Raw genomic sequence first — 19,375 nt, forward strand, 5'->3', positions numbered from 1 at the left:
CTACTAAACTGAAGCTCTACAGAGCCATTGTGTTGACTTCATTTTTGTATGCCTGTGAAATCTGGAAAGTATACCAACACTATGCCGGGAAACGGAATCATTTCTGCTTAAATTGTCTTAGGAAGATTCTGAAGATCACCTGGCAAGACAAGAATCTAGATACTGAGGTCCTTTCTTGAATTTTTAGTTCAAGAATTCAAAATCTGCCGCAGAGAGTGCAGTTCTGATAGACTGACCACACTGTTCAAATGCCAAACGTACATTTGCCTAAAAGACTATTTTATAGAGAAGTCACACAAAGCAAACACTCACAAGGAGGTCAAAAGAAATGATACAAGAACACTCTCAAGGTGTCTCTAAACAACTTTGAAACGAACTGTGAGACATGGGAGATACTGGCACAAAGATCGTCCAGCATGGCATGACTGCATCAAAGAAGGTTGCTGTACTCTATGAATAAAGCAGAATTGCAGTAGCTCCAAATAAATGTGAGAGGTGCAAATTTAGAGACATCTCTACTCCAAATGTGCATGTGGACTAATTTGTGCCCGACCTGTGGTAGAGCTTTCCAAGACTGTATTGGCTTGATCAGCCACAGTTGGACACACTGTACCTTGACCCTGAAACAGGGATGTCATTTTGATCCTCTCTTCAAGCATGAAGGACAACAACCTACACCGTCTGTCACTACTACTAAAAAAAAGTGGCCATCTGATCCAAGTCATAAGGGCATTCATTGGTGTATCTGTAAATTCTTTTAAGAAAATGATCATAGAGACTTTAAAGAGAATACAGTAAGACAAATCTGTTGTGCTAGGGAGACATATGGACAAGCAGAATCACAGGTCTAAATTCTGGAACTCTGAGTATGCCCAAAGATCTTTGAAATTCAGTGCAAAGTGTTGGAGAAAATTTCCATGCTTTTTATAGCCGATGAAAAATTTGACATTTTTTTCCTGACATTTTCCCCCCATGTATTTTATTTTTTTTTCAGAAAGGGCAGAATTTCTTTTAAAGAGGAGAGGAAAAAGAAGATATACAAAATATCAGTTTTAAGTGTTATTTTTGTTCCTGAAAAGGCTTCTCATAGACTTAAAAAGAGGGCTTTTTTCCTTTGGAGATTTATTTTGATAGAATTCTCTGAGCCTTGTCAGGGAGAGCAAAATTTTTGTAAGCCTCACATACCAGTAAAATGCCAAATTATATGCTGTAAGTTTTTTGTTTTATTATACCTGGGTCCAGTCAAAGAGAGAAAAGATTTTGAATCTAGAACTATTAGTATCTGAAGACAAAAGAGAGCATTCATCACCACCCAGCCATTACCCAGAGGCTTGTGTTCTCCCCAACCCTGCAGGCTACAGCTGGGAAGTGATCAAATCCAAGGAGCATTTCTTCTTTTCTTGGGATCCCAGAGGAGTTTACAAACGTGATACATTTGTTCAGCATTCTCACTGAGCCTTCAGGTCAGCTCAAGAGGTCTGAAAGGAATGGGACTGAGTCTAAGAGAATCATGTTGAAGGAAAATGAAAATCAAGCAGACTTCCCAGAACACTGTTACTGTGCTATTCTAGATCAGGGATACTTAGAATCCAGGGACCCCCAAGGGACTGTGGAGATATTTCCTGGGGGTTCATGAATTTGAATGAGAAAAAAATTACATTTTCATTTTGATTTGTTTCCTTTCTAAGCCTATGTATTTTGTTTTATGTATTTAAAAATATTATTCTGAGAAGGCATCTGTCCATAGAGAGCCATGGCCCCCAAAAGCTTAAAAGTCTCTGGTTTAGACAATTACTAAGGCACAAAAAAAGGATCTTGGTGTCAAATCCCTGCCTTTTAAAGTGAGGGTGATGGGGACAGAAAGAAGGAAATTAGCCCCTGTGCTGAGCACTTTACAAATACTACCTCATTTGATCCGCACGACAAACCTGGGAGGTAGGTGCTATTATTATCATCATTTTACAGTTGAGGAACTTGAGACAGACCGGGTAAAGTGACTTGCCCAGGGTCACACAGCTACAAAATATCTGAGATCAGATTCGAACTGAGGTTCAAACTTCCTGACTTTCTTGACTCATTCATACCCTGGCATTCTGTTAATTGTATTATCCAGCTGCCTGGGCAATTAATAGACATGGAGAAAAAGAACACCCCTGAGTATAGAGAACATGGTCCAAACTGTAATGCAAAAGAGTAAATAGGGTGTTGGGATGAGTTTGTGGAGTGAGCATATCCATGGGTGTGGGCAGGATGTGGGAAAGGAGATCACGGCAGGGTCCAGAACCAGGAAGTTAGCACAGAACAGGTCAGAGAACACACTACAATGGGGAGTAGTAGGCAGGCAGCTTCTATTCCTGAGACAACATTATTTTACCATAATGGTGTACTTGACACACTGCTTTCTTACACCATTGTGTTGGCATTGTTGTGGGCTGGACACAGAGTAAGAAGTCTTGAGAAGCAATCCTCCTGTTTTACCCAGCCCTGGACACACCATTCATGCATAAAACCCAATTCCAAATATGGGATCCAAGCCAAAGTTAGGCAAGGGAAGTAGGATGATGTAGAGGAAGATCATGGTGATGTGAAGAGGCTTGGAAATCAAGCCTAGGAAAAAAGATGAAAGGTACTAGGCCCCTCAGTGTCATCCTCAACTTCTTTCACTTATGATACTTATCTACTCAGTCTCCAAATCTTGTCATTTCTATCTCCACAATATCTTGGCAAAGATACAGGAGTGGTTTGCCATTTCCTTCTCCAGCTCATTTTCTAGATGAGGAAACTGAGGCAAACCAGGTTAAGTGACTTACCCAAGGTCATACAACTAATAAGTATCTGAGGCCAGATTTTAACTCAGATCTTCCTAACTCTAAGCCTGGCACTCTATCCACTGTACCACCTAGGTGCCCCCCGTATATGAACCCTTCTCATCACCCACATAACCACACCCTCCTTGAGGCCCTCATGACCTTCTTGCCAGGACTGTGTCTCCTAACTGACTTCCCTGACTGAAATGTCTTACCACTTGAATCTACCTTCTACTCAGCTGCCAAAGTGACTTTGCTAAAGGACAGGTCTGACTCTTCTGAGGAAAAAGATTCAATGGCTTACTATTACCTGTAGGAGTAAATATAAACTCCTCTGTTTGGCATTTAAAGCTTTCTAGAGCTTCATATTTCTTTTCTCCACGCATACTATGGAAAACTGGCCTTTAATGCTCTTCATACACAGAATTTCATCTCCTTTGACATTATACTGATTGTCTCTTATGCCCAGAATGTACTCTATCCTCACCTCCACCTCCTGGAATCTTTGTCCTCCTTCAAGGCCCAGTTCAACCACTACCTTCTACCTTAGCCCAATTGCTGAGATGATTTGACTGGGGTATAGCTGCTGCGCATGGTATAACTTCTTGGAGTCACAGGTGAGAGTTGGGTGAATCAGGTGAACACCAAAGGTGAATAAGCAGCCCTCACACCAGAAATGCCGGTCTTACTGAAAAAAGTAAAGTATAGATTGTAAAACACTGAAAACAAATAAAATAGTTAAAAATAATTATTTTTATCGTTTGCAACAATAATAGTAGCTGATACTTTTCTAGTGGTTTCTTATTTCATAGACACTATCTTATATCAGACTATGTATGTGAAAGCTATTGTTACTATTTATTTTATTCAATAAATATGCACCAAGTATCAAAAAAAAGTAAAGTATAATGTGGATTGTATCCTGACTTTGATAGGAGGTGTCCCATTCCAGAAGATCCAGGGGGCTCCACTAATCATCCCTTATTACACAAATTTGATATAGAATTATAATTGGGGCATTTATATGCCAGTAAAATGTTAAAGAGGAAGACTCACTAGCAAGGACTGAATCAAGCAATGAAGGAAAGTCTATTTCCATTTCTGGGATCCATTTCTATCTTTCCCTCCTCTGATCTGCGCTGTTTTCTTAACTAACCTCCATCGTGAGTCTTGAATGTTGATGAGATAATGCTTAGTCCAATCCCAAGCATTTCCTTTGAATAATTAACCTGGCACAATCCCAACCCCCTTAGAGTCCTCTTTTCCTGATGACTAAACAAAAGGTCTAACTTGGCCAGAACCACCAAAACTCTTTGCCTTTTGATTTGGTTTGGAGCAATATGACATCTTTCCCTTTCTAGTTAACCTATAGTTGTTGTATCTCTGGGGGGAAGGATGCTGAGTGGTATTTGCAGCTGAAGGTAGACGGGGATAACTCATCAAAAAGAAGCTAGGCTAGAAGCTGGGACACCCCTGAAGGAAGCTCAGTCTAGCTGCTCTAAGAGGGAGAATCAGAAATCCTGGTCTCATTCCATTGTTGCTCTGAAACATTCCCATCCCACATATCCATTCATTGCCAGTGTCATCTGGTTCATCTAGCTCTTCTGGACTATATCCAACTGATCAAGAGTTTTATTTTAATTTGCATTCTGTATATTCTCATTTCTTTCTTCCTCCTCTTCTCTCTACCCTGTAGTATTAAATCTTGCCGCTGAATGTAACTCACACCACCCTACCAGAAGTTTACCAGTCTGTTGGAATCAACCCCTAAATTTTAAAATGAGGGGAAAATTCTGTGAGCATGCCAAGACTTTCTAATACTCATCTATATGTATTCTGACTTTGTGTTTCAAATCATTTCACTGATTTCTTTCAAGATAGATTTTTATTAAGATCTTTTGTTTTTATAATACTTAGCTTTCCCCTGTCTCTCCTTCTTCTCCCTCCCAAGAAGTCATTTCTTATGACAGAAACTAAAAAGAAAAATGGACAAAGAAATTCAGAAAAACTGACCACTATATAAAAAAAAAATCTGACATCATGTGCTCCCACCTCTCCCATCACTACCATTACCACATCTACAAGGAGTTCAGTATCTCATTTCTTAGACAAAACTTTCCCTTAAAAAAAAAAAAGATCTTTAAAAAAAAGATCGCATTTTCTCAACTTGATTTTAGACATGCCAACAGAAGCCCCACCTTTTAATCTGCCTGAAGGCTTCATTAGGTATGACTTTGAACCTCTACTGCATAGAGAGAAAATCAAGTAGCAGCTGGTTTGTTTGAATTCTGTGGTGATTCCTGCTGGCACTGCAAAGCTTCCTGAATTCACAGGGGACTTAGAAGGCACTGGGATGGCAGAGATTGTTGTGGCAGAAACAACCCGAAAGTGTCCTGAGATTGAAACTCAGACATATTAACATCAGTCCAATGGACACTAATGACTCGGACTTTAAAATGCCAGAGGCTCTGACTGCCAGCTAAAACAAAGAAAAAACACATTCTCCATCTCCAAAGACCTTAGATCTTTCCAAACTCCCTGGGCAAATTCAGCCATAATGTATTTCTGCAGTGATGCTGGGCAGCTCATTCATGCCGCTGGGGGAATCATTGCCTGGAGCTGCTGCAGGCAGTGAAATCAGTATAGCTAAATAAAACAGCAGCTGAAAAACCTTTGAGAGGTTAAGCTAGTAATGATGCATCCAATAATGCAAAGCAATCAAACCCAAACAGTTTCTAAGCAGGAGGCGGATCTTAGGGGCTCTGGGTAAAGGCACCATCATCAACCAACTGGTTTCCAAACAAGTTTCGTAATTTTCCATTGACAGACAATTAGAAAGTATTTTCAGTCTGGATAAATAATGTTGCCCCAGCATGGACATTTCTAGAAAATGAATAAAGGAGAGGAGGGAGAGCAATAGCCTACTGGCAGCTTTTATAAAAGGAAGTCTTTTAAAAAGCTATTCAGAGCTCTAGGTATAGAATGTTCTTAGATCAATTTGTCATTAGTAAATGAGGAATGGGTTTTAAATCAAGCAGATCAATATTAACAATAATACATAACAACAACAATAATTTTGATGTTCGCTAAAAAGGAAGTGTCTTGTTAAATATCCAAAATAGCAAAAGTGGTAAGGGAACTTCACCATTCCATTCGCCATTGAATCTCAAACTTGAAAATTCTCTCCAAAGTGGTATTTCAAGCCCAATACAAGCTATAGTGCATCCAATTTGCTGGTCCCTGTGTTAATTAACAATTACACTGAGCACCTATAGTGTGTCCAGCATTGAGTCAGGAGTTAGGAGAGGGTGGGGAGAAGACAGAAATGTCAACGACATGGTCCCTAACCTCGGGCACTTTATGATTTAAAGAGCGGGGTAAACATATATATATATATTTATATATACACATATATATGTGAGATAATTAGAGGAAATACTAAGTGCTAATTGGGTGTAGTCAGGGAAGATTTCATGGAGGAAAAATGTCGTCTGGGTTTTGAGGAATGTGTAAATTTCTGGCAAGCTGAAGAGAAGTAATCCCAGGGAGGGTAAGCAAACAGAGCTCTGAATGGGCATGGAGACCTACACCATCATGGCTGTTTTGTTATCGTTGCTTGTCTTTGTTCTCAAAGAAGAGCATGACATCAAGGAGGGGATGCTATGACATATAAGTGAATTGGATTTAAGTGAGAGAAGGTTGTGCAAAGAGGCACAGGTGTACTGGAATACAGATTATAAACTCCTAAAATTCCACGATAAATGTTAGGGTATTTTTTCTTGATTCCTTTACTACCATGGTTGGTTGCTGTCCTTCGTTTTCAAAGAGAATCAAAGTGACATCACTATATTAGAGGCAAATTACTATGCTTCCGACTGTGACTGATTAGACCAACAGGAGCTCAGAATGTTCTATCGCAGGTTGGGCACAAATAGTCCATGTGAGGTTGCTACTGTTTGTCCTTTGTTCTACAAGGGGACCATGACAACAGGGAGGTGATGCTATGACGTACAGGTGAACTGGATTTAAGTGAGGGAGGGCTGTTCAAAGTCACCAGCCTTACTTTTTTCACCAGAGTCATCTGGGTCCAGTGGCCACATATAGATCAGGATGACTGGAGATGGCCCAGGATGTTGTGCGGACCTTGGCCTTTTTAAGCTAAGATCCTTAACAGGTCTCATTTTGACTGAGACAAGGCCCATTCAGTGAGTAAGGCTTAATAAGAATTGAGGCAGAGAATGGCTTCTTTACCTAGTCAAAAACTTACAAAATATATAAATAAAAATAAAAATTTTAAAAATCACTCTAGGAGGGGAAGACCCTCAGGATTTCTGGTCAAAATCATCATATGCTTCTGGCACATCATCATATACTTACACTTTAATCTCATTCAAGTAACATTTCAAATCTTTTTCTAATTTTATAGGAAAATAGGTCCTCAAAAGGGTATACTTCCAGAGATTTTCTTTTTTTTCCTTAAATTGATTAATTTATTTGTTTTCAGTTTTCAACAATCACTTCCATAAGTTCCAAATTGAATAATGTGATTAAAGAAAATCTTTCCCACCCACTGATGGACCTGTCCATTGTGGGAAGCTTAATTAGAGGAGTTGTTTTGTAGGAGAACCCAGATGTCAGTGCTTCCCTCTCTGGTAATTATGGTCAAACTGTTGGATCTGTCTGTTGAATTGTGATGTATGTATTGATTATGGTCAGGCAGAGGAAGCCTTGTCTGCTGACTTTTGATTTCTCTCTATTTTCTTAGAAGTTTAGAGTGCTGACTCCCCTGAACTAGGTGAATGATATTTGTGCTTGATTAAAGTGATTGTTAACCTTTCAAAAGTTGCCTTTTCTTTTACGAATGCAGATCTAACAACCTGTGATAACAGGCCCCACTATGTTTGTTGGGGTGCTTACTGATACAATATTTTTATAATATATTTTATATATAATAAATTATAACAATATTATTATTAATATGATCTCCTTGAGCCTCACAACAACCCTAGGAGGTAGTTGCTCTTATTATTCCCATTTTACAGATGAGGAAAACGAGGCAGACAGAAATTGAGTGACTTGCCCAAAGTCACACAGCCGATAAGGGCTTGGGATAACATGTGAACTCAAGTCTTTGGAACTTTAAGCTCTATTTCCCACCCCATTTGACAGAATTGAGTCAGCACTACAAGAACAGCACCCAGTAGCTGACCACAGTTTCACCGAGTACCCTTACAGGACATTTGCTGATAATGAATAATGAGGGAAGAGCAGAACCTACTACTGATGATAAAATATAGGACAATTTTGTGAAGTCTTGTGGTATTCATTTGCTTTCAGAGTAATCCAAGTCCAGTAATCCAGTATTTTATTGTTCAGTTGTTTTTTTAGTTAGGTCCGATCTTCATGATCTTATTTGAGGTTTTCTTGGCAAAGATACTTGCATGGTTTTCCATTTTCTTCTGCTCGTTTCACAGACGAGAAAACTGAGACAAACAGGGTTAAGCAACTTGCCCAAAGTCATACAGCTTGTAAGTGTCTGAGACCAGATTTGAACTCAAGAATATGAGTCTTCCTGACTCCAGGACCCACACTATCCTCTACACCAACTAGCTGCCTCTCATAACAAATACTTTCTCAATATATAGATGTGGTAAATGTTATCCCTGCATAGTTAAAAAATGAAAACAAAACCCAATATAAAACAGCCCAATAAACAATATTTATTGGCAACTCTAGGATAGCCAGTGGGATCTAGGATTGGTACAAAGTACAGAAGATATGAAAGCTGCCCAGAATCCTTCCCCCAGGTATTTCTAGGCTTTCACCTAGGCCTGCACACTCCACTAGAACTAAACATTTTCTGGCACTACACCAGCCATCAATACGATATAGGCAGCAGTGTCCATGTGACAGCATCAGGATGGTCTGGTAGCAGTAATGAAATCTCAGACCATTTCCTTTAGTTCACATAGAGAAAAGAGTCTATCTCTGATAAAACTTTGCAACAAAGTTTCATTTCAAGGTTAGCCTAGAAAGTTTGTAATTGTGGATTGGCTAGTTATATGTGACTGAGCTGCTGGATAGTCTTTTTTCTGAACTCATAATTGATTTTTCAGGCAAACAGCCTTGGCACACAGTCAATAGTCTCAGTGGCTTCAGAAAGAAACAGTTGTTATCAGAGGTGAGAGGGTAGAAGAAGGACTAAAATGGGCAGATTTATTTATTTATTTATTTTAATGGTCTACAATCACTACCATAAAACTTAGATTTTTACCCCCCCCACCTATCCTCCCCACCCCCCTCCCTCCCCATGACAGTATACAGTTCTATATAGGATCTACATATACTTTCCTACTGAATACGTTTTCACTATAGTCATGCTGTGTAGATGAACTAAATAAATGGAAGAAATCATATAACAAATCAAAACATAATACACACACACACACACACACACACATACACGCACACACATACAAAAACATGATCTGCTACATTCTGCGAATGAATTCCATAGTTCTTTCTCTGAGTGTGGAAGGCATTTTGCCTTAGAAAACCATTGGGAATTTTTTTTTTTAAGTTCTTGCATTATTATGAAGTTCCAAGTCTACCAGAAAAAACTTTCACACACTGTGGTCGTTGCTGTGCACAAAGTTCTCCTGCTTCTGCTCCTTTCACTCAGCATCAGATCATATAAGTTCTTCCAGGCCTCTCTGAAGTCTTCCTGTTCATCATTTCTTATACCACAATAGTATTCTATTACATTCATATACCATAACGTGTTCAGCCATTCCCCAATTGATGGGCATCCCCTTGATTTCCAGTTTTTGGCCACCACAAAGAGAGCTGCTATAAATATTTTTGTATATGTGGGACCCTTTCCCATTTGTCCTAGAAGCGGTATTGCTGAGTCAAAGGGTATGCACATAAAATGGGCAGATTTTTTAACCTTTTCTCTTGGTTGCAACTTTGGAGGTTTAGCATAGAGTGTTCAGTCTCACTGATGAAATTTTACTTTGTCACTATTCTGCAGTGCTGAGCTTAGGAATGAACCATAATATCGAGTATTTGTTTGCTGTTGTTGTGTTCATCTTTCATTGCTAAAGCAGACCATGCCATCAAAGAAATGATGACATGATTTGCACTTGACTTTGATTTGAGGGAGGGAGGGCTGTGCAAGGTTACCAGCCTTCCTTCTCCTCTGGAGCTATCTGGATCGTTATTCATCAGAATGACTGGAGACAGCCCAGGATGCAATGGGAGACCTTGGTTCCTTCAGGCCAAGGTCTATTCAGGTGCTCACTTAGGGTGAGATAACAACGTCCATTCAGGGAATAGGCCTGTTTAAGTAGTAGTCAGGGGATGGCCCCTTTAATGAGGCAAAGAAAAATAACTAAACTAGGCTGGGAGGGAGACAGCAACAGTTACTATTGATAATCACTCTTAAGTCAACAGGTTTTAAGAAGAAAATAGTTCTTAATTGGAGCTTGGGCAGGGGTCTAGAGTGGTATAATCTATGGGCTTCACAGTACGGTAGGTTTAACGTTTTGGGAAAGGAAAGGGAAAGAAAGGGGAGGGAAAGGGAGGGGAGGGGAGGAAAAGGGGAAGGGAAAGGGGAAGGGAAAGGGGAAGGAAAAGGGGAAGGGAAGGGGAAGGGGAGGGGTAGGGGAAGGAAAGGATCTGGCCAGTAAACCCCAAGTTAACTGGGCATCCTATGGCCATCCAAATTTACCTTCCTTTGGATAGGAGAAGGAAGGGGGGGCAGGGAGACAGACAGGAGAGGAGGAGCTGAGTTACCTACCTAGCTGGGTCCCCATTCAGGCAGCTGGTTCTACTCAGATTGTTGTGTTTGTCCTTCGTTGACAAAGAAGACCATGCCATCAGAGAGATGACTTACACTTGACTATCAAAAACAGTCCTCACACACTGTGGCTGTTACTGTGTATAATGTTCTTCTGGCTCTGCTCACTTCACTCAGCATCAGTTCATATAAGTCTTTCCAGGTTCTTCTGAAGTCTGCCTGTTCATTATTTCTTATAGCACAATAGTATTCCATTACATTCATATATCACAACTTGTTCAGCATCCCCTCAATTTCCACTTCTTGGCCACCACAAAGAGAATTGCTATAAATATTTTTGTACATGTAGGACCCTTTCCCATTTTTAAGATCTCTTTGGGATACAGCCCTAGAAGCAATATTGTTTTTTTAAAAAGATGGGTAGAGGGACCACAAGCAACGATAGAGATGAGTTAATTGAGAAGAAGTTAGGGAATGGGAGAAATGGAAGGATATGAGACTATGAGAAAGGCATTTTAGAGTTCTAGACAGAGAAGGTGGAGGAGTTCTAAGAAATAATGAGCTACAAACTTTGGTCCAATTAGGATATAGCTAAAATGGAAACTGGGGAGGAAGTCACTGGAGTTGAGATTGAAGAGCATGAGGTCAGTTAAACATGGATCGTCCCTATGGCACAGGTCATCATTGGGTAGGGGTTGAACCAGGTGACTCCTAAGGTCCTTTTAAAATTGTAAGGATAAGTATAGTGGCTATGATGGCAAAACAAATGAAAGAAAATCATATATTTAAGAGTTTAAAGTGTAAATAATATAATAATTATTACCAATTAACATTTAAAGAAAGTATATATTTAAAGCATTATACCTCAGAAGACTAGAGATCTTACCTATATTCAAAACATATCTTTGGGATTTATTACAACACATTTTTCTTCATGTATCTTTGCAAAGTTTAAGTAGAACATGTTAAAATTTTCCTCCAAAAAATAAACTGAAATTGCAGAAGAGTTACTGGGTTGAGTTATTTAAAATTATACTACAATGGGATAAGTGGTTTTTATGTGCATGGAGAACTCCTTCCACTAACTTAGAAAAGTCATGCTTAAGTCACTAAGGAAGCAGTATGGCAGCTAGGTGGTACAGGGAATAGAGTGCCACGCCTGGGGTCAGAAAGACTCATCTTCGTGAGTTCAAATATGTCCTCAGATACTTAGCTATGTGTCACTTAACTCTGTTTGCCTCAGTTTCCTCATCTGTAAAATGAGCTGGAAAATAAAATGGCAAACCACTCTAGTATCTTTGTCAAGAAAACCCCAAATGGGAGTACTAAGAGTTGGACATAACTGAAATGACAGAAAAACAACAAGAGGCAGTAAAATGTAGAGATGATATTGAGGTATTAAAATGTTAACAACACAAACTTACTCTCTGACACTTAAACTACTTTAAATTCGTTGATTTTTGAAAGAAAGAATTCTGTCATTTTTATATTAATATAGAAGTTTTGATGGAAAGATCATTAAGTCATTACCTGCTGGCTAGAGATAATCAGAATAAAAATTCATTTTACTCAATTCATTCAGCAAGGATTTATTAGTATTTCAGAGACAGAAGAACTATCTGATTGCTATATCCCCTATTTTTCAACTGAGGAAAAGTCAGGTGAGTTTTCAGTTTCCGGAAAAGTGAAGTGAGATGTAATATTGCAAAGGAATCTGTAGCAAGGCTGAGATTAGAACCCAGTGCTCCCAAGTCATAGGGCAGTATCTTTTCTGCTACGTTATGCTGTGTTAAACATCTTTCTAGTTCCTGTAAAAAATTGTTTTTCATTACATACAAACCAACAGGGAAGTTAATGATGGTCTGTAATTTTGAAATATAAGAAACACACCACACATTCTAGAAATTAAACATGGTCACACTGTGAATACTTATTAAAATTTATTTTTGGCCATCACAATGAATATAACCATTTCCTTTCTAGGTTAGAGTGGCTGCTTGTGCTACATACTGAAATGCCAGCAACGTGCAACTGCTCCTCAATTGATTTATCCAAACATTATCTGCCCTATGAGAAACACTTAAATTTCCAGTGTTCACACACTGAAACCTTGGGAAAATATCAGGACCAAGTTCCCAATTCTGGCACTTATTTTCTTTTATTAAAAGACCATGCTATTGTCTTACAAATTTTCAAGCTTATGAAAAAAAAGTAACTTGTTTAATAGACATTACTCTAGGGTGTCACAATAATGAGCATATTAAAAAAAACATTAACTCTCCTTTTGTTAAGAGAATCATGGGGATATGTGTACAAATTTTTAAAAAGAATCTAAGGAGCTTAAATAGTTTATTTTTAAATAACTTGCAATTACATAAATGAACTAAACTGGATATGAAAAATATAGTCGCATTTGGAACAAGGTAGTGATTCATTAGACTTCCTCCATAATCTGACAAACATTCAATTCAATGTTTAAAATTTATTATAGCTTTGTTGTGCAAAACAGAAAGAAAGCAGGATGTTGACATCTAAGACATTTAATTCTTCCCCTTGTTCCTGTGGTTTTGGTGGGGAGGACACATAGGGAAAGTTCTAGGAGAAAATGGAAAAGCAAAAAATATAGTTGTGGATTCTCATCTCTAATCTTTGATTTCCTGGATGGGACATGACTTGTTCTTAGGTAAAAGGGGGAGTTCTTGGGGAAAACTAAAATAAGATTAATTTCCATTGTCTTCCTTGGACAGCGTGCTGGAGATCTTTCACTTAGTAATCTTGAAGTTAAAAGTAAATCCCTGATGATCTTGATAAATTTCTGATTCAAAAAAGAGAATGTCCTTTGCAGAAGATGAGAAGATGAGAGCTATTATTGGCTAAGAATAAAGGCAAAAGTCTTTTCTGTAAAGTGTTAGTAATGACAACACAAGCTAATTGGATATGTTTGAATTGGTCTTGGATAGAAGGATCAATTGTCTTTGTGGTATTGGCCCTTGGTGACACAAGGAATCTCAGAAGTATCAGATACAAAAACCAGAGAGGGATTCTGCTCTCATGAGAGCAGATGATTGGTCTTTTTAGTTTAGCCTTTAGAAAACACAGAGCAAGATTATAAGAAAAGTGAAACTCTAATGGTCTCAATTTTCCAACCTTAAAAAAAAAAGAGAGAGAATTCAAAGATCTCAGGGGCAGTCAAAAGATCAAATGGCAGAAAAGAAGACTGTATACTGCTAAAATGCACTCCCTGACTTTGACCCTGAGGATCCAAGGAAGTGTAATTCCTGGCTCCAGATTTCATTATTCTAGATTCTCAATTTGTCTGTCAATTATTAGCATCCAGTGTAGAGACACTCAAAAAAGATAACTCCACAAACCTCTACTCATTGTGAGTAAATTTAATAGCAAACAAAAGTTCCACGAACAATGACATTATTGAGTAACACAATTATTTTTATCATCGGTTCAAGCTTTGTGAGAATCTGATAACCATTTATAACCTTCAAGAATTCAAGAGGAATGTGGAGAATTTAGAGGGGGGAGGGAAGTCAAAGGAGAACCACAGAGGGGATTTTTAACAGCATGGAGGATGGAGCCTAGGAATAAACCTAAAGAGAACTTGGATTATCTATCCCAGAAAAAGTGTAAAGGTGCATCAAGTGATTGATTTTCATAGAGTTTTGATTCTAAGTAAAATCTGATCAATGAAATTAAAAATATAAAGAAGTAATTAAAAGAGAGAACTAACTTGTTTCACATTTACCAGAAGGAATTTTCAAGCCGAAATTTATCATGTGTTAGATGGCAGCACCTACTGGTAAAGTGTGATATTGTAGTCCAAATATATTGGACCAAGAATTTTCTAAGTTTTGAAGTTACAAAATTTTAGTATCTATTTTCTAATTGTAAAATGTTCATCAAATGCTAAATTTTGATGATAATATAAGACAAATGATAATAAAACACAATGTCTTAATTTTAGGCAGGGATCCATGATAAAAGAACATATCATGGTATGAATTAATATTTTAGTGAATCATGACTTTGGAAATGTGGGACTCTCTCTTGGAGCAGAGTTCTAGCAATCCAGCCATGCCTTCTTCTCCTGTGCATTTGTCCTTCCATAAATCCTTCATATGGATTTGAGGTGTTTTTTAGTTTGGTGGAGATCAGAGCAACTCTTTCTGAGGAGTTGTCTGACCCATTTCACAGGAAAGAAGATGGTGTAGGGGAACCTTGGTTGTTTTTCCATTATCTACAGAGCCACCTGAGGGGGCAGGGACTTTGTCGGTCTTTCCATGAGGTAGTTGGAATAATAAAAGCTAGAGAGGGATTAGTTGGGGCTATGTACAAAAGCTGTCCCTCTTTATTGGGTAAGTCTTCCTGGAATCTCCATCTAAGAAACTGCTGAACTGATTAGCCCTCTCCTTACTAGGGCTGGCACTGATTCATTACAGGCATCTGTGAGGTGTGACACCTGCTTCTGGTAGGCAGGTTTATGACAAAGAAGTTATTTCAGGATTATGCCCTATTGGTCTTTCAGAGGGTGGTGTTTTTTCCTATTAGTCCACTGGGCAAAAATAGTTATCCTGCCCTTAGAGGGATTTGCCCACCACAAAGTGACGTCATTTCATCATGGCCCTCATATCAAGGGAGGCAACAGAATCATTCCCCAAACTCTCCCGTTCTTTCTTATCTAGCCTTAATCACTGAATGGGCACTGCCTCAGTCGAACCTCATGAGACCTGTTAAACACTTTAACTTAAAAAAAGCCAAGGTCCCCCACTGCATCCAGGGCCATCTCCAGACCCAGATGGCTGCAGGAGGGGGAGGGGAGTGAGGCTGGTGACTTTGCACAATTCTCCCTCACTTAAATCCAATTCACCTGCATGCCATGGTATCACCGCCCTGATGTCATGATCCTCTTCAAGAACAACAAACAACAAAAGGGTCGATCTTGTGGTTTAGTCCATTGGGCTTTTGATATTTCAGATGGGCACTGACAGTCCCCATAAACAACTGTGTGCAAGGTGAGTGGTAATGTCTATATATATCAGGGTTCCCAGCCCTCCTCATGTAGGCTAGACTAGTTCTTTCTTTAAACAAAGAAGCTGTCTCTAAGACTTTATTGGCTCAGGGGGGCCAAGGCTTAAGCCTTGTAGCAGTTATTATAGCCTAAGGTTATCATCAAAAGACATAAAAAGATCCACCTAGGTGGAGTCAATACTGTTAGGGGACCTCTAAGTCACCACACTGCTCTTCTGACCAGATAGCTTTCCATATGGCTTTTGGTAACTGCTGAATGTTTCATTTTGTTCTAGGGTCAGAACTAAATTATTAGAAAACCAATGTGGGTCAGACCTTCAGTTAGAGCTAGAAGAAACTTGGCAATCAAGTTCAATTCCCTCATTTTACAGATAAGGAAATTGAGTCACAGAAAGACAGTGTGAGAAATGATGCTCCTCTATTCCAATCAGTATTAATCAGTTTGAGATTTTACAAAAATCATATAGGGATAATTAGAGTTCTTATAGGTTCTTTATAATGTAATGTTCACTACTTGTTTCCCAGTAACAAAGCTCAGGTTGTATTTGTCCTTTGTTCTAGAAGAGGACCATGACATCAAGATGATGACATGACTTGGAGTTGATTCTGATTGGAGTAAGGGAAAGCTGTGCAAGGTCACTGGCCTCACTTTCTTCTCCTGAGCCCTCTGGGTCCAGTGGCCAGATATTCATCAGGAAGGCTGGAGATGTCCCAGAAAGCAATGGGAGACTCTGGTCATTTTAAGTTAAGGTCTTATCAGATTCTCACTTTGAGTGAGATATACCCATTCAATGAATAGAATTCTTTAAGTAATTACTCCAGGGATGGCCCTTTTAATAAAAAAAAAAAATCAAACTGGGAGGGCAAGACCCTCAGGGTTCTTGTATAAAGGAGAAACAATTATTTAGTATTTGTACTAGTGTGAAGCTCACTTGCACAACCACAAGAATGCTGACAGAGATATCTCCATCCTGTTTTACTCAAAATTCTATGTCCAAACCCAACAGGGGTGGGATACCTTGATTCTTTATAAAGTCCCCCAATTTATTTTTGTACTTTGGGACTATTCTTTCCTGTCCAACATCAGCAGGTGACCATCTTATTACTACTTAGTCAGTGGAGATGCCTCATGCTTCACCTAACCTGTGACTCCCTCTACACCACCCCCCTTCCAGGCTCATGTCATTTTTGGCCCTCAAAAGCAAGGTTTACCACCTGTTGAGATTCTATATTTTACCATGCCTCTTTTGCATATTTGGGTATCAAACCCTATAAAAACAAGGTCCTGGGGACCAAAGGCATCTCAGATTGTGAGAAAGATCTGAGGTCCACTTCATTAGAGGGACCATTGACTCAGAGCTCTGTCTCAGTGGTTTTTCTTGCAGATTGGTCAATTTTAATCTCCACAATAGTTCATGTTTAAGGTGGAATACGAACTCAAGTCTTCCTGACACCAAGAACCATCCCCACTATCCTGATTCTTAATGACAACACATGACTATTAAATTTCTCTGACAGTTTCTTTTTTAGGTGACTTCCTCCCTACCAGGCTCCAACAGTTGTAACCACCTCACAACCTGGTAAGGATCCATCTCTTCCCCTAAAAGCTCATGTATTGCTAGTTAGTCTACTTTAATGGGCAAACATACACAATTGTTTATACTGGGAGATTTAAAACAAAACAAAAAAAATACAAAAAAAAAAACCCCAACAACCTAATCCACCCTGGAAACACTTTTGGCAGACTGATGGCTGCTGAGCTCCAATTTTTTTTTAGGCAATTAGGTTTAAGTGACTCATCCAGGGTCCCTCCCCAGTAAGTGTTGGAGGCCTGATTTGAAGTCAGGTTTTCCTGACTTCAGGGCTGGTGCTGTCCACTGTGCCCGGAGCTCCAGTTGTGTACACCTTTCTTGCAACGTGAGAAGATGTCAGTGAACCTTACAAAACAATGATCTCTGTAAGTGAGGGTCCACCCCTAAGCTTAGCAAAAGGGGGTGACAGAGATGGAACTAGTGCTTTCTAGAGGAAGTCAAAACTTGTTCATGAATACTGACAACAATGCTACTAATTGCCAGTGTCCATGATACTTCTCAGAGCTGCTATTGCAACACTGCCCAGTCTAAGGAACCTTTATGCTGATGTCCACCGTCACTGTTTCCAGCAGGGTTGAACATCACTGGCTTGTTACAGGCTGTCACTGGAATAATCTCCCCATGTATCATAGTCCCCCAAACTTGACTGAGCAGATTACATCCTAGATTTTCTATGGGCTGATCTCCCAAGCCATGGCCTTCACATGGGCCATCTTCTGGTCTAGAGTTTCTATTCCTGTGACTCTGTTTGGTCTAGTCAACATTTATGATATACTAGTGGACATAAATGCCCTCAGAAAGTAAGGCCTCTTTCAGGTTTCTCCTATACACTGTGCCAATAAGAGGGAGAGTTGAGATAGGCAGCTCAGAAAAGGACAGTGATGTTATACTGGCTTTCTCAAGTGAAAGCAAATTGCTTTTGATTAGTTTCAATGACATATATGGGGGGAAAAAGGCTTTAACAAGGTTGACAACCCCAATCTAGTCCATCACAGCAGTGAGGTTGGTAGGATTTCCTTAGCAAACTGGCATGACAGCTTTCTTCAAAGCTGTCAAGTCCTCATTGGCCTTATAGGGTTACTGTAAGGGAAACTGGTATAGAAAACTATTCCAGCCTCTTTAATTTCCATCACTATAGAGGAAATAGCTTGTCCCTCTCCAAGACTAGTATTATTTGGAGTCAAATTCACAGGATGGCTTGGGCCAACTACAAGTTTCCATTTGTCCCTACGCACAATAGCAAAGCATGACATAAATGTTGATACTAGTTTCATGATGCCATCTCCTTCAGATCTGTCCCCCCAAATGCCCCATGGAAACGAGGGTGTTCCGATGAACCCATTGGACTTCATCTGATACAATATGACTGTGCCCAATGGCTCCTTACATACAAGTGGGGCAGAGGCCTTATGTAATGACTGAGCCTTGAGCAGGGCTGAAAGGCCTTTATTGCCCCAATACCAGCATTACTATAGTCATTTATTTCTTGATCAATTGTGTTTCAGGAGCCAAAACCAAAACCCTTTATGAGAGAGAGAGAGTACATCTACCTGTGCTTACTGAGCTGAGCACCTATTAGCAGAGATAGGCATATTTACTTGGATAGCCACTCTTGCTGGACTCATCCTCTGCTCAGATTTCATCTGTTCATTTGCCTACACTTGTATGGTGGGAGAACAGGGGAAGTCCCCATTAAGACTTCCCACCCATGATGCAGGGCTTTGACCTGAAGGTGGGCTCTAATTGCTACCTTTCCCCAACCTGCTGGTCACAGGGAGTTGGAGGGAGATCCAGTTTACCCATCTCTTTTGGAAATTACATCCTCTTGTTTTACAGCTAGGATAGCCTACAAGGCAGGGACCCCAGTAGATATTACTCATACCATAGCTTGCTCCCAAGGTGGTTAACAGAGTTTGACTATACATGGAGCATTCCCCACCCATCTCTGCAAAGGGAGGGAGGTGCATTTTCTCAACTTGTCCCCTGGGCCAAGCTTCTTGATCATTATAATGACTGGTCAGTTTCATTTATTGTAGTTCCTTTTCCAGTGTTGTAGTACTTGTTCATTAGTTCATCATCTTCTGTGTCCTTGCCTGGGGTGCTCTACCCAGGGGAAGGAACACTTCCATGACCAA

The sequence above is a fragment of the Notamacropus eugenii genome, chromosome 1, assembly GCF_028372415.1.
Source record: "Notamacropus eugenii isolate mMacEug1 chromosome 1, mMacEug1.pri_v2, whole genome shotgun sequence".
Classification (NCBI taxonomy): Eukaryota; Metazoa; Chordata; class Mammalia; order Diprotodontia; family Macropodidae; genus Notamacropus; species Notamacropus eugenii.